This window comes from Aythya fuligula, chromosome 1, assembly GCF_009819795.1.
Source record: "Aythya fuligula isolate bAytFul2 chromosome 1, bAytFul2.pri, whole genome shotgun sequence".
NCBI lineage: Eukaryota > Metazoa > Chordata > Aves > Anseriformes > Anatidae > Aythya > Aythya fuligula.
In genome coordinates this window covers 95,735,735-95,749,568 of record NC_045559.1, presented here as the reverse complement: position 1 = coordinate 95,749,568, position 13,834 = coordinate 95,735,735, and the positions used below count along the sequence as shown (strand labels likewise).

Here is a 13,834-nt window from a genome sequence, read left to right as displayed (position 1 = left end):
GAACGGGAAGATAGATGGGCACTGCTTACTCAAGTAGTTACTTAATAACCATGACAAAAAATAAGCTGTTTGGTCTCTCTGAGGAATAAAACAGGAAGATGTTAGGAGAGGTACAAAGGCTGAGGCAACTAAAGAGAGCTCATGCTTGACTCACAGCATGGCTCCATGAAGAACTGTTTGAGCATCTCTAACACAAGAACTGAAATAAGGGCCCACTCTGGGCTTTCTGGCAGGGTGCTTGAGGGTGCATATTGCCGCAGCTGCAGAGCATGCTGCTTCAGTCACAGATGAAAGCAGGAACAAGGAGTCTGAAGTGTGACCTACAAGCAAATCAGATGCAGGAAGAAGAGCCATGAGACCAGCAGGCAGGCATTTCTGTGCCCACAAGATGCAGAATTGGCCTCAGGAGGATGAGTGGTGGCACAGACCTACCCCCTGAAGCTGATGGGTCTTTATCACCCTCTGTCTTCTACTACTTCTGTAGTTTAGCATAACTTAACTCTAGGCTGTTAAATAAGAGCTTGCCTACATTCAGTCAGTATTTTTATGTCACAGAATGAGATAGGAGTCATGCCTATTTTGCAGACAGAAAAGCTATGATACAGAAAGCAGATGGCTCATACAGCTCATAAATGGCAGATCTATCAGGGGTGCTGGCCAGGGAATGTAGCTCAGTGGGAGAGTGCTTGCTTTGCATGTAAGAGGCCCTGGGTTCAAACCCCAGCATCTCCAGCCTTTTTGGCTCTGGTGAAGCTGCACCTCGAGTACTGTGTTCAGTTTTGGGCCCCTTGCTACAAGAAGGACATCGAGGTGCTCAAGCGAGTCCCGAGAAGGGCAATGAAGCTGGTGAGGGGTCTGGAGAACAAGTCCTACGAGGAGCGGCTGAGGGAGCTGGGATTGTTCAGCTTGGAGAAGAGGAGACTCAGGGGTGACCTTATCGCACTCTACAGGTACCTTAAAGGAGGCTGTAGCGAGGTGGGGGTTGGTCTATTCTCCCACGTGCCTGGTGACAGGATGAGGGGGAATGGGCTAAAGTTGCGCCGGGGTGTTTTAGGTTGGATATTTAGAAGAACTTATTTACAGAAAGGGTCATTAGGCATTGGAATGGGCTGCCCAGGGAAGTGGTGGAGTCACCATCCCTGGAGGTCTTTAAAAGATGTTTAGATGTTGAACTTAGTGATATGGTTTAGTAGAGGACTTGTTAGTGTTATGTCAGTGGCTGGACTAGATGATCTTGGAGGTCTCTTCCAACCTAGACAATTCTGTGATTCTGTATATCCAGCTATTTGTTTCAGTACTTGACTGGCGTGCTCTTGCAAACTACCAATGTCTCCATGAAGTGGCAGAGAGGGTGAAAAAGCATATCCACCCATAAGGAGTTTAATCCCCATATGTTTCATTGATGTAGGTTGAACTACCACCTAGATTTTAACAACAAATCATATAAATGAGCCTCCAGAAGTGACAGGACGTTAACATAATCCACTGCAGATCCATGGCAACGCTATAAGCCTGATGAAGTTAGTATTCATACTCAAGTACAAGGACATGCTCCCTGACCTCCTTAATGACCTGAGAAAACAAGAGAAATACAAAGGACTGGGGAGGGCTATCAAGCCCACATCTGTATTTTTTTCAGCTTGTTAAAGGTGATGTGGTTAGTAACAGTTTTAGCTGGCAGCGGTTAAGGCAAGTCATCAGTAGAGCCACAAGCTGTGGGCATATATCACAGCAGAACCAGTCAAGACTTTCTTTCAAAGGTGTCAGTGCTCTCAAGTAATATGACCAATTTGCCTCCTTGAATTCTGAAGTGGCATCTCATTTCCTTAGTAAGTTACACACTTTGGAAGTGAAAGGTTTACTATAGTTGGCTTTATGGCTGCGTTGTACAAGACATACAGAAAAGACTCCAGAAGTCTAGAACTGTGAAAAAAAAAATTTCTAGAAAGAACTCAAAGGCAACTTGGAAATCATGAGGTTAACATTTGACTACATATTTTTATTTATTTATTTTTTTAATGCAGCCTCTCAAAATATACCAAAGTAAATAAAACTTATTAGAAAGAAGAGTTGTTCCAATCATGACAAATACTCCCAGAGATATCCCAGGTTTATATTCATGATGATAAAATGCTTTCTATCTCCTTTGATTAAATATCCACACAGCCAGTCAGTTTAATGTTTTTCAGCTTTGTAATTCTCTCTTTCTCGGAGTCAGTCTGCCACTTTTTCCACCAGCTCTTCATTTATAATTTATGGTGTCAAGCACCAAGCTTTCACAGCATGAACATTTTCCAGGTGCTAGGTCAGGCTGTCAAACTAAAGTACATGCTAATAATTGGTAGCTTTGAAATTCTTGGTCTCTTACTTACAGTGGAACATCAGCATGAAGGCTCAATTGTTTTTACAAAATAATCAGGTTTGCAATACTTTTAACGTTATCAACAAATAAATATACAGCATCCTGTCATTTACTTGACAGTAAATAAGTTTTGACTATCTAACCAAAAATCAAATTGCTTTAAAAGATTGGATGGCATTGAAGTGCTCATCTCTACCACATACAGACTTCAAGCTTTGAGTGATATACTTTTAAAGCACATACATACAGATTAAGATTCCAAAGATAACTGAAGAGCATAAAATAGATCTGAGAATGTGTTCATGTACTAAGCTGGTATGCCTCTCCTGTTGAATAAGTAGTCTCATATTCATCAGTATATAGTTATAGTCTCTTTCCCCCCCACCACCCCCTTTTTTTTCTCCTTCCCCTTTTGTGACTATCTGGTAATGAAATGGGAGAAAGTAAACTCTTTTCTGATTTCACATCAAGAATAGAAAGTAAAAAGACTCTGCTTTTCTATCTTACTTCAGGAATTCCTTTGAATTTTCTACAGTGCAAGAGGTGATTTGAATATGATGCAGGGAACATGTTTTAATACATCTTTTCCTAGTCTGTGGCTCTTTAAAATTAAGCAGCAGAAAAAAGTGTTATAACCTAACAGTATAATACTTTCATGAAAATAATAAAAGCAAACAAACTGACTGCTAAAACAGCGCAATGTAAAACAGTCACTTCTGCTAAGGCTGAAAATAGTCTGTTTTGTAACAAGGGGTAGCCATGTGTAACACACATGAACATGGAGGGAATCTGTGAGACTTCCACTGACCTGAAATGAACACATCTGGGGCACAACAATTTGGCAGGTACAGTGCTGCATCGTTGCTGCTGGAAATGCAGTAGTGCTCTTCAACTGGCTTAGTTCAAAGCACTGCTTCCCAGGGCTGCTCGAGACATAAGTGCCTGTTAGATAACCCAAGGATGCAAGGGGAATGTCATTGCAGATTGCTGGAGTGCTGCCAAGGGACTCTGAAGGCAATGCAAAACATAGACTATATAATACTACATCCACACTGTAACTTCACATATATGGGAATATATGGGAATATATTAATATATAAATAAATATGGGAACTCTTATATTTGAATGATTATCACAAACTCAATGTTTGAATTAAAACCTGCTTTATATCATTTCTCTTGAAAACTTCTTTTCTTCCCTTTTGCCATTCTGTCTGAAAAGTTTGAGCACAGAAAATAAGAGAAGGATACAAACAGCACCATGACTGTGGTGATGTGTTACTCTTAAAGGAAAAATAGGGAATAATTTATTTTTTTTTCTATGCTCCTGAGTACTATATTACCTCAACCTTATCTTGGAGGGCCATCCATTATATCTATAAACTAGCATAATACACTTTTTACCAACATAACAAAGACAAAGCCTGAAAAACTACTACTGCCCCTGCACTTCTTCCCAATAAAGTTCTTTATATGTAAATACTTTGAAAAGCATATGAAGAATGTACTTTAGTTTACACTGACCCCTTGTTTAAGGTCCTAACATACGCGGTTCCACAGAAATGTTTTGTTTTTCAATCAACATTTGATTGAAGATTTTACCAGACATAATTAAAGCACAGAGAAAACTGTACTGCAGAGTGACTTACATGGAAGATCATCAACACAGCATGTTTAAGTAGTATGAATGATATCTTCCAAAACTGCATGTATTACTATTCTAGTTTTCTAGAACAGAAACACACTATAGCATGGCTACATACTTGCTTAAAAGTCACAAAAAAAAAAAAGAGAGATGGGAAATGAATCAACTAGTGTGACCCTGCCACCTACCCCTGGATTTACCACACCTTTTTAGGTGTCATGGAAGTCTTACAGAGCAGATGATTCAATGGCTCTGCCTTGCCTACAAAAGGTCCCTGATCTTAAAGGGTAGCATCTCTACCTTCACGGTCAGCCAGAGTCTAGTTGGGACTACAATGGGTTTGGAAGTAAAAGCTGAGGAAATGGAGTATGGTATTATCTGCAAAAGACACAAACACTAAACTAGCAAGGAGGAACAAGTACAGGGGAAAGCCAGAAAATTAGTGGAAAGGCCAGGAGCCATCCAGAGCAACAAACCCTAATGACTGAAGGTCAGTTTGTGAAGGACAGATATTTTTATGTAAAGGCACAGTGAGTGGATTTGACGGTTAAGAGAAGACCCAATGAAAGATGAATATTGTGGGAACAGAAGTTTGATGAAGGTGGTTAAGGACCAACAGACTGATGACACCCACAGAGAATGAGATTGGATTGAGTGGGTGGACAACAGAAGCCAGACAATGAACTTTGCAGTTCATTCAGCATAATGTGAATTGATGGGGCTAAAAGAACATACAATGGACTTAAGAGGGCCCAAAGATATATAGAGGAATCTGAGAGAGAAATGGCTAGCCTAAAGACAAATGTTTCTCCAGGAAGACTTGGTGGGAAGGAAAAATGAATTATGTTGAATAGCATAAAAGGTAATTCACAACAGAACTGGGGTTGTAGGAAAATGTGGATTGGAGAGTGTGACACAGTCTCCAATGCATTGAAAAGTGTTAATGGATAGCTGGGCTGTGCAGAAAGATCATAAACATTGACTGTTAAAAGGAAACATGTTTATTATTCTTTGCACATCAGGAGTGATGTAAAAGTTCGAATGGGGAGGCAGCTAACAAGTTTTGCACATATTTGCTTTCATTAAGGCAACTTGTCATCAGAATTGTATCTAAAATCCTAAATACATCATCCATAACGGATTTGTCTAAAATTCAAATCACAGTCTTTCAAAATATGGCAATTTACAGGACATATTAAAACTAAGACAACTGAAGCTGTCTTTCCCTTTTCATTTCAGACTACATGATAAAAGCCTGTCTACAAGAAACAAGGTTTCATGTTCAGTAATGATAGAGTAATTCTGGAATAAACACAGTATCATCAGTAGAGTTAACACAGGATAATTGAAGGCAGTTGAATCTAAGAACAGTTTCAGGCCAAATATATTTTGTTACTTACCTAAATGTATTTTTTTTTTCCTCTACCTATAAAAAAGGATGAGATTATAACCAGCATTAAATAAGGAATGAGATGGAGAGAATCAGTGTTCAAATGAAATACATTAGCATGAAAATTAAGCATACACTTTGAACACTAGTTAAAAAAAAAAAAAAAAGAAAGATAAAGGGATGTAATATCTAAAATTGAGTACTATATTTCATAAACACACATCTATCTAAGGCCTTTTCTTATAAGAGCTAGCTAGCACGATATCTGAGCAGTTCAAAACTGCTGTACTCATTGCTCTCAGTTTACTACCTGTTCAAAATCATTCTCAGACTATGAATATTATACTATCTCATGGCAGGTTTCTCTTCTGTCTACATGAATGCAATCAATTATTGCTTAACGTTGTTTCCCACCAACAATAATGAATGCCTTGATCAGAATCTCAGTTTACTTTTTTGGTTGTCCAGTCCCTTCATTTCCTGTGCTTGCTCTCAATCAGGATAAGTGATTTAAATCTCATACTTAATTTAAAACAGATGAAGGGGGAATTTAAGATGTTTCATTCATGTAAATGCCAAATTTATAACAATGAATATTATCTTTTATATTGCTATACAGCTTAATTTATTTCATCTAAGTGCAATAAAACAGAGTAAGTACTGAGCAATCCTAATAGCCAAGAGGAATCAAATTATGGAAGAAAAAGCTGACATCTGAATTATAATGCATTAAGGTAAAATTACAGCTGAATTTGAGTATAATTTCATTCAATTTGACTTTGAGAATGCAGTAATATTTTCAGGCTTATTTCAGAATTATGCAAACCAAAAAGTGTTTTGAAACTACAAAAATGATGAAATATGATTTGTGTTTTTATAGCTAAGATATTATTAAATTACTATTTGTGTGGCAACACCATTTTAGTAGTGAATGTTCTAACTTATGTGCATTTTGTTGCATAAATGTCAGAAATAAATCTGAGTTAGGAAACCGAAACAAACTGTAAAAGCATTTTTAGCTGTGTTAAACAGAGAGCAAAAGAGGTAAGGAGGTACATAAAAGGCATGATTTGAGACAGATAGTATTTAACTGTGCAATTCCTCAAAGATTAGTCATGAGACCAATCTTATTTAACATTTAACTAATGTCCTTGGCCAAAGTAGGTTTGTTCTAATGAAACTTTCATGGAAAAGTAGAGAGAGTGTTGCGTCAATGCAACTGAAGGCTGGAACACTATGTGGAAAGCTATGGAGACAGAAGGAATTATTCCTTGTATCTGGCATAATAAAAAAGGGAGGACATTAAACACAAATAGTAAGGCAATCCAAAGTGAGCTAAAAATATTATTATTTTTTTAATGAATTGGGAACTTAGTGGCAGACATATCAGCTGGCGACAAGACAAGCAAGGCCCAATCAAATAACATAGAAGAAAAAGAGACGAATTCTATCACAGGAAGTGCCAGGTAAATACCATTATTGAACAAAATACTAGTAAAATCACGCCCACAAAGCCACACAGAGTTCTGGGCACCTTCTTCAGGAACGAATGAGTTAAAAAGAAAAGGAGAATAGGCAAAAGTAACTGTTAACAGTGCTGGCACAAGAATAAATGATTGAGCACTGACTACTAGCAAATACGGTTTATAAATACACGCTAATATCAGAGTAGTGAAGTACTGAACAACCCTCCAATGGGGGGAAAGAAAGAAGATCAACTAACTAGATTTAAAATGAAAACTAATCAATTCTTTATACAGAATGATATGAGGCATTTGCTTGACCTCCTTTCCAGACCTCCTTTCCAACCCTATGTTCCAGTTACAGTCAACAGAGCCACTCCATGCTGAGTGTAAACATTCTTAGCACGTATCACTAATGCAAATACTATTTTCTCTGTCAAGAACAATTAAAAAAAAATAAACTTTCAATGCCAGTAACATTACAGCATTTTTTTTCCCCACCTCCAAGGAAATGAAGCCACTTGCTGAATGATAAACTGACTCTTCTGTTGCTGATTCCCTTTCCTACTTTCAAGGCTGATGACAATTTCTCCCCTCTCGCCCCATTTCCTTTTGGAACACAGTAACAAGTACTTAAATAATTCTTGAACCCTCTTCACAGAACTACAGTATAGATCTTCCTGAACTACTGCATTTATCTTTAACATAAGTCTCCAAAGGACATAACCCACATTATGGACTAATAGCCTGTAAAACTGAATTTTATGAACTGTAGCAGTTTTGAGCAATAAAAATGGAATCAATGGACTCAAGTTCATGACATTTCTTCCCCACCCTACACTGGAATAAAAGCTTTTTTTTTTTTTTCTCCTCCTTTGAATATTCTTTTAAAAAGAGCTTGAACTTGCTTGATTCTACAAACCTGTATGCTTATACCTGCAGATGACATATTATTAGTTATGATTTTTTTTGTTCCAAACTAAACACAAAATTTTGTAAGTTGAAATATTCATGTTAGAGAGAGTCAGAAAAATGTGATTTTTAATCCCTTCCTCCTTCATATTTTCTTTTCTGCTCTCTTATCAAAAATGCACTGCTCCATCTCATTATTTGAAAAAGGACAGCCCGCTGCTACTTTAGGAGCTTTAATCATATGTTATATCACTTTACTGCAATGAAAATCACCCCTATATTCCTTACAGCTGCCGTTTACCTCTGCTCAAGGAACACTACTTCCAAGAAGCTCATCAACAAGTCTTAATTTATTCACAAAGCATTTCCTATCAAGATTTTATCTTAAACCTTTTCCAGAGTTTTCTCTTAGTTTTAACCAGATCAGAAACATTTAAACATGTTCCATATGGTACTGGCCCTGTAACCCAAGCATTGAAAGCAAATTGTGAGGTCAACCTGAGCTAGTACCTAGCAGCTCAAAGAATCAGGTCATTTGGACAATGTATTCACTGAATTTCATGTAACCACATCTCATTTGGACATGAGAGCGCTGGATATCAGAAAAAAAGGAATCTCTTCGGTCAGAGAGTCCAGCATTTGTGATAACAGCTAAAAGTTAAAATACATTAGTGAAAGAAAAAAAAACAAAAACAAACAAAAAAAACCAGTTCTTCAATCTCTCCTTGCATGGCCTGAATAACAACTGACCAAATTTTTCCTTTTTGAAATACATCATAAAAAAATACAGCTTACAACCCTTTACTAAAAAGACCCTTAACTAACAGTGGTTATGAAGAACCTGCCAATAGCCATTTTTTTTGTTGTTTTTGTTTTTGTTTTGATAAAGTCTTTTAAAGTATATTACATGCTACAGTGAAGTAAAAAGTCTCCAACCACAAATTGTTTTGGCAGTCTCATCTGACCTGGAAAGGTAGGAAATTCTCTTCTGCTCAGGTGGTAGCAATTGATCTTACTCTGAGAAGACAAGCAAGACACACAAACTTGTCACCTGCAAAGAGGTTTCTCAATACACAGCATATCAGAACACTTCACCCAACTTCAGTATTAATTTCAACCAATTTGTAACGTTTCAAAGACAAAACAGAATTCCTAAAATGGAAAGGGGAAGAGAAAAAAACTAACATACTCCCACTTAACTGCACTAACCCAGTACAGACAATTCTGCTTTTCCATCTTTCTCTTCCATTTCTAGCCTTTGATATTGCTTTGATACACTTTGATATTGGTATCATTCACATCCCATAACACCAGCACTGTCTGGTAAATGTCTGGTACTTATATCTGAGCTATGTGATACAGCAAATCCAGTTCCACCATCTTCTTTTATCCCTTTTATATAAACCAAACATTGCACCTTTGAACTACAGTGTAACCTTAATGTTATTTACATTGACTGAATGCAGTTCCAGATGACTCACTTTGACCATTCTCATTTGCAAATGGACAGAGTTTGCTTTTTCCCCTCCCCCTCCCCCCCCCCCCCACCTTTTTTTTTTCTTTCTTTCTTTCTGCTGGGAAAATATTTCACTACTTGGGAATTTTTTCTTTCATTCCTACTCCTGGAATTTCAGGTTACCCAGGAACTTCATAGCATGAGTCCCTTACATAAATGAAATAATCTGATTCTGTCAACACTGATGTACATGGTTATTAAATTCACCAGAAGCTGATAGACTAATGTAAATTGTTTGCTTATGGAACATATTGACAATTCTTGTTCCAAGCTATGCATGCAATTAAAGAAGATATTTGGGCCACATCTCAACAAGGTTCCCCAAACAACTTTTTATTAGTCCTTCAGGTTTATGAAATAGATTAGACAAAACAACACATACCTCTTTTATCCAAATAACACAGAAATAATACCAACAGCTAAGGACAGAAACCTAAGAAAAGGACCAGAATCTATACTACTACAATCAAAACCCAAGCCATGGGAAGTTAACACTTTTTGATTTTCTCAAAAAACGGCATCTGTAGTTGGCTATTACCTGAGAAAATTGTTTTGCTTGTTTCTTCACCTTTAGCTAGATGGAAAAGTTTGAAAACATTACCACATTTTGCAAAAACAAATATAAAAAAAGAAATCTCTTTTGGGCTACAGTTCTGCCTTTGTCTCACAATATTTGGAAGTTTAAATTTATTAAAGCCTGCTTGTACGTGTATTTATTTAATTTTTGTCACCAACTTTGGATGGGAATCATTACAGGACACTGGACATTATAAAATTCCTATTCCTTCTTTTGTGCCTTATGATACATTCTTCAGTCACAGTTGACCTAGAAGCTTTTGCTCTTTTTCTGGGGGTATTGCCTTTCAGCAATAAGATGAATATATAGAACATAAATTCATTATGTGATTATCATCTCCCTAGTTTTGGTCTTGGTTTTCTGCTCTGATACCCAAATGGTCTGACTGTCCTTTCCTATACTTCCCTTTAAGAAAGACACAGTGCCTTTCATTGACACACAAGCTTGCTTCTTTTGAATCTGTGTGCTTTAATAGTGCCTAGTACAATTAGGTCCAAACTGACCCCTCTTGAACTGATCCTACAAAATGTACTGTAGTCCAGAAATATCTGGGAGAAGACTGATTATTCACAGCTTCATTTTCACCAATGCACTGGGCATCGCTGAAAAGAGTCAGGCTCTGTCCTCTTTGCACCCTCCCTTCAGGTTTTTATGCACACTGACAAGACTCCAATTGAGCCTCCTCTTCTCCAGGTTGAGCAGCTCCAGCTCTCCCAGCCTCTCCTCACAGGAGAGGTGCTCCAGTCCCTTCACCATCTTTGTGTCCCTTTGCTGGACTCCCTCCAGTAGCTCCACGTTTCCCTTACTCTGTGGGGCCCAAAACTGGACCCAGAGCTCCAGTTGTGGCCTCACCAGTGCTGAGGAGGTGGGAAGCGTCACCTCCTGCCACCTGCTGGCAGTACTTTGCCTAATGAAGCCCAGGACACTGTCAGCTGCCTTTGCAGAAAAGGCACATTGCTGGCTTGTGTTCAATGTGATGTACACCAGGACTTCCAGATTCTTTTCTGCAGAGCTGCTTTCCAGCTGGGTAGCTGGGACTGTATTCCCCAGGTGCAGGACTTTGCACTTCTCAATGCTAAACTTCATGAAGTTCCTGGCAGCCCATCTCTCCAGCCTGTAAAGGTCCCTCTGGGTAGCAGCATGCCCCCCTGGCCTAACAGCTTCTCCTCCCAGTTTTACATCATCTGCAGATATTCTGAGGACGTACTCTGCTGTCATAGAAGTGATCTTCTCAAACTGTAAAAATGGGTTTTAAAACAAAATACTCTTCAAGTAGAGATACAAAAGAAATTTGTTCCTCCAAACAAGTGTATGGAGCAAGGTAGAAAGGAAAATCACTTCATAAATTATTTTAGACTAACCTAAACATTCAAGCAATTTAGAATTTCATATAACAATAAATAAATAAATAGAATTAGGTTTCACAGAAGACAAACTAGATTAGAAAACATTCAGCCCTCCAGGCTAGAGCGTGAACAATCAGATGAGCTATATGGTAATTTTATCATCATCTCTTCATTAACCTTTACAACGTATGTATCATGATACATCTGAAACAAGAATGGAGGTAGAAATGCAAATCAGGTAGAAGACTGTCTGTTGTCAGTAAATTTTAACATTCTCTATGTGCAGTTCTAAATGTTAACATCTAATCAAGCCTAATCTATTATTGATTTTCTTTTCTGTTTTCAAAATATCCATCTGTGGCACCATTTCAATCAGCTTTTATTTCTTAAGGCACATCTCTCAAGTCTAAGATACATCTATCAGACTATAGCTATTAAAAATAATTTCCTGATTTTCTTTAATATGATGGAAACTTGCTAATGCTAGGGCTTCAGGACATTACTTAAAATGAAAACTACTTGTTACTAAATTAGTAAGGAAAATGATCCTAAGTGAAATGAATAGGCTAAACATTGCTGTAACTTTTGATGTACTGTGGCAAAAATAGGTATGCCATGTGAAGGGGAAAAAATGAGAAGTCAGCTACAAGTGTGACCTCCATTCTAACTATTGCTATGTTCAGGTTAACTAAGTCTCTCATCTTACAGCAGTTTTCCTTTTAAACATTTTGAAAATTAAAATATTCACTCTGAAATATTTTATATTGAATTCTATGTCTGAAGCAGACTTCTGCAAAAACATTTCTAATAAAACTGTTCAAACATTTCCAAGAGAAAGACAAGGGAAAACGTGTTTTGAATATTTAATTAACAAACACTAGCATATCTGTTATTTGGAGCATCTTGATAGCAATTCACTGATGTCCTTTTCTGCAAGTTCACATTTACCCAAGCAGAACTTGTTCATTACAGTAAGTCAAAATTTTGGTTCTGCCAAAGCCTATCTACACTTAGTGCATTTCATCCTTAACAGACTCTACATACCAATTTGACTGGGCTGATACTGTTAAAAACAGAGCAAAGAAGGAAGCTGATTCCAACCTAGTTACTCCGCACTAATTCCAACCTAAGATACAGAGGGTGTGCAAGACAGTCCTCTCATTTTATCTCCTGGTTGCCACATCAACAAGTACAGAAAGCTTTCAGCTGTACTTTCATCCTGACAGACGTCAGAGAGTAGAGGAATATGGGAGACAAACATCCCAAGTCAAAGGCAACAAGGTGAGGAATGGAAGAAAGAAATAGAAGAAAACTACAGGCACTGACAGACAGAAGCCATCTAGAAGAAGTGTACGGTTAAGAAAGGTAAAAAGGAGAAGAACAAGTGAAGATACAAACAGCTACAGAATGGGAGGTTATAATCATTAGAGCTCTTAGGCAAACTAATGAAGACAACTCTGTTGTGTAACCTGTAAATAAACCTATTTTTCTCCACAATCCCTTTGCTGTTTAACACAATCTACTGGCAAGGTGCATGTCTTCGTTACCTTCTAATGCCTATGCCATGGAAGATGGCATCTCTTTTCCCTTAAGTAATTCAGATCATTTAGTAGATGATTACACTGTCAGTCTAAATAAACCAACATCCTACATGAATGATCTGTGAAGAATGAAAGAATAAAGAACTTTGCAAAATACAAAAATTGCAGTCAGAAAGGAAATTTTATATTAACTACATTTTTACATTGGTGGGATTAGCAAGTTCCACACTTTAAAGTTAGGAAAAGCCAGAACTGAAATAGTCACTATGGTTCACAGTCTACATCAAAGACTGGTTCCTAAGGCTACGGGAGTCAAACAGGGTAGATGAAGCCTCTGCTGGATGAAGCCTTTGCTGTGGGGCTGGGGCCTTGCCTTCAAGGAGGCTGTTAAGAGACTAGGTGCACAGAATGAAAGAAAAGTTTCAGATCTTTAATTTCTAGTACAAACTCACTTCATCTACATTCAATATTTTGACAAACTGTGTTTTGATAAAAAGAAATGTAAATTAGGAACAAATTTTTGCAAGTGAAGAACTTAGTTATGTACAGGAAGAAAAAATACAATTAATTTAGCTGAAGAGTACAGTGAAAACCAAGATGTTATATCTACCTCTGCCACCACTTTTCTGTATGATTGTAGGTATCTCACAGAACACAAGGTGTAGAGCTGATCAGTGATCAGTGTCTCATCTTCCTGTTTCCCAATACGACAGAAGATATATCTGAGCTCCAGAAACACATAGCTCTCTGAGTAGTCAGCAGTAGCTTTTTTCAGAGCATGTATAAAACTAAGTCTTTGGAATGTGAAGTGGGTGTCACAAACTGCTCACCTAAAATAAAAGCTTTAGCCTCTAACTCTTCCCCTTAGTTCAGTGACTGAAAGGAATATGGGACACACACACACAAGCTTTAAAGAGATTCGATACTGGAAAAAGAACTCTGCATCCAGTATAATGATTGCACAGAGCTACATATTAAACAACAGCAGCAAGAAATGTTGGCTCCTTCCAGCCATTTTTCTACACTAAACAAAATGCCCTTTAGCTTTAGATAGTCTATAGGAAAATGAAGTATATGATAAC

General features: G+C 37.6%; 1 protein-coding gene and 1 non-coding gene across 5 annotated transcripts in view; one reads left to right on the top strand and one right to left on the bottom strand.

The window, feature by feature from the left end:
* EPHA6 (EPH receptor A6) overlaps positions 1-13,834 on the bottom strand; it is a 513,331-nt gene that overhangs the window by 489,280 nt on the left and 10,217 nt on the right. The window lies entirely within an intron of this gene.
* Positions 661-732, top strand: TRNAA-UGC. The gene has a single exon. It is a non-coding gene; the product is annotated as a tRNA-Ala (tRNA).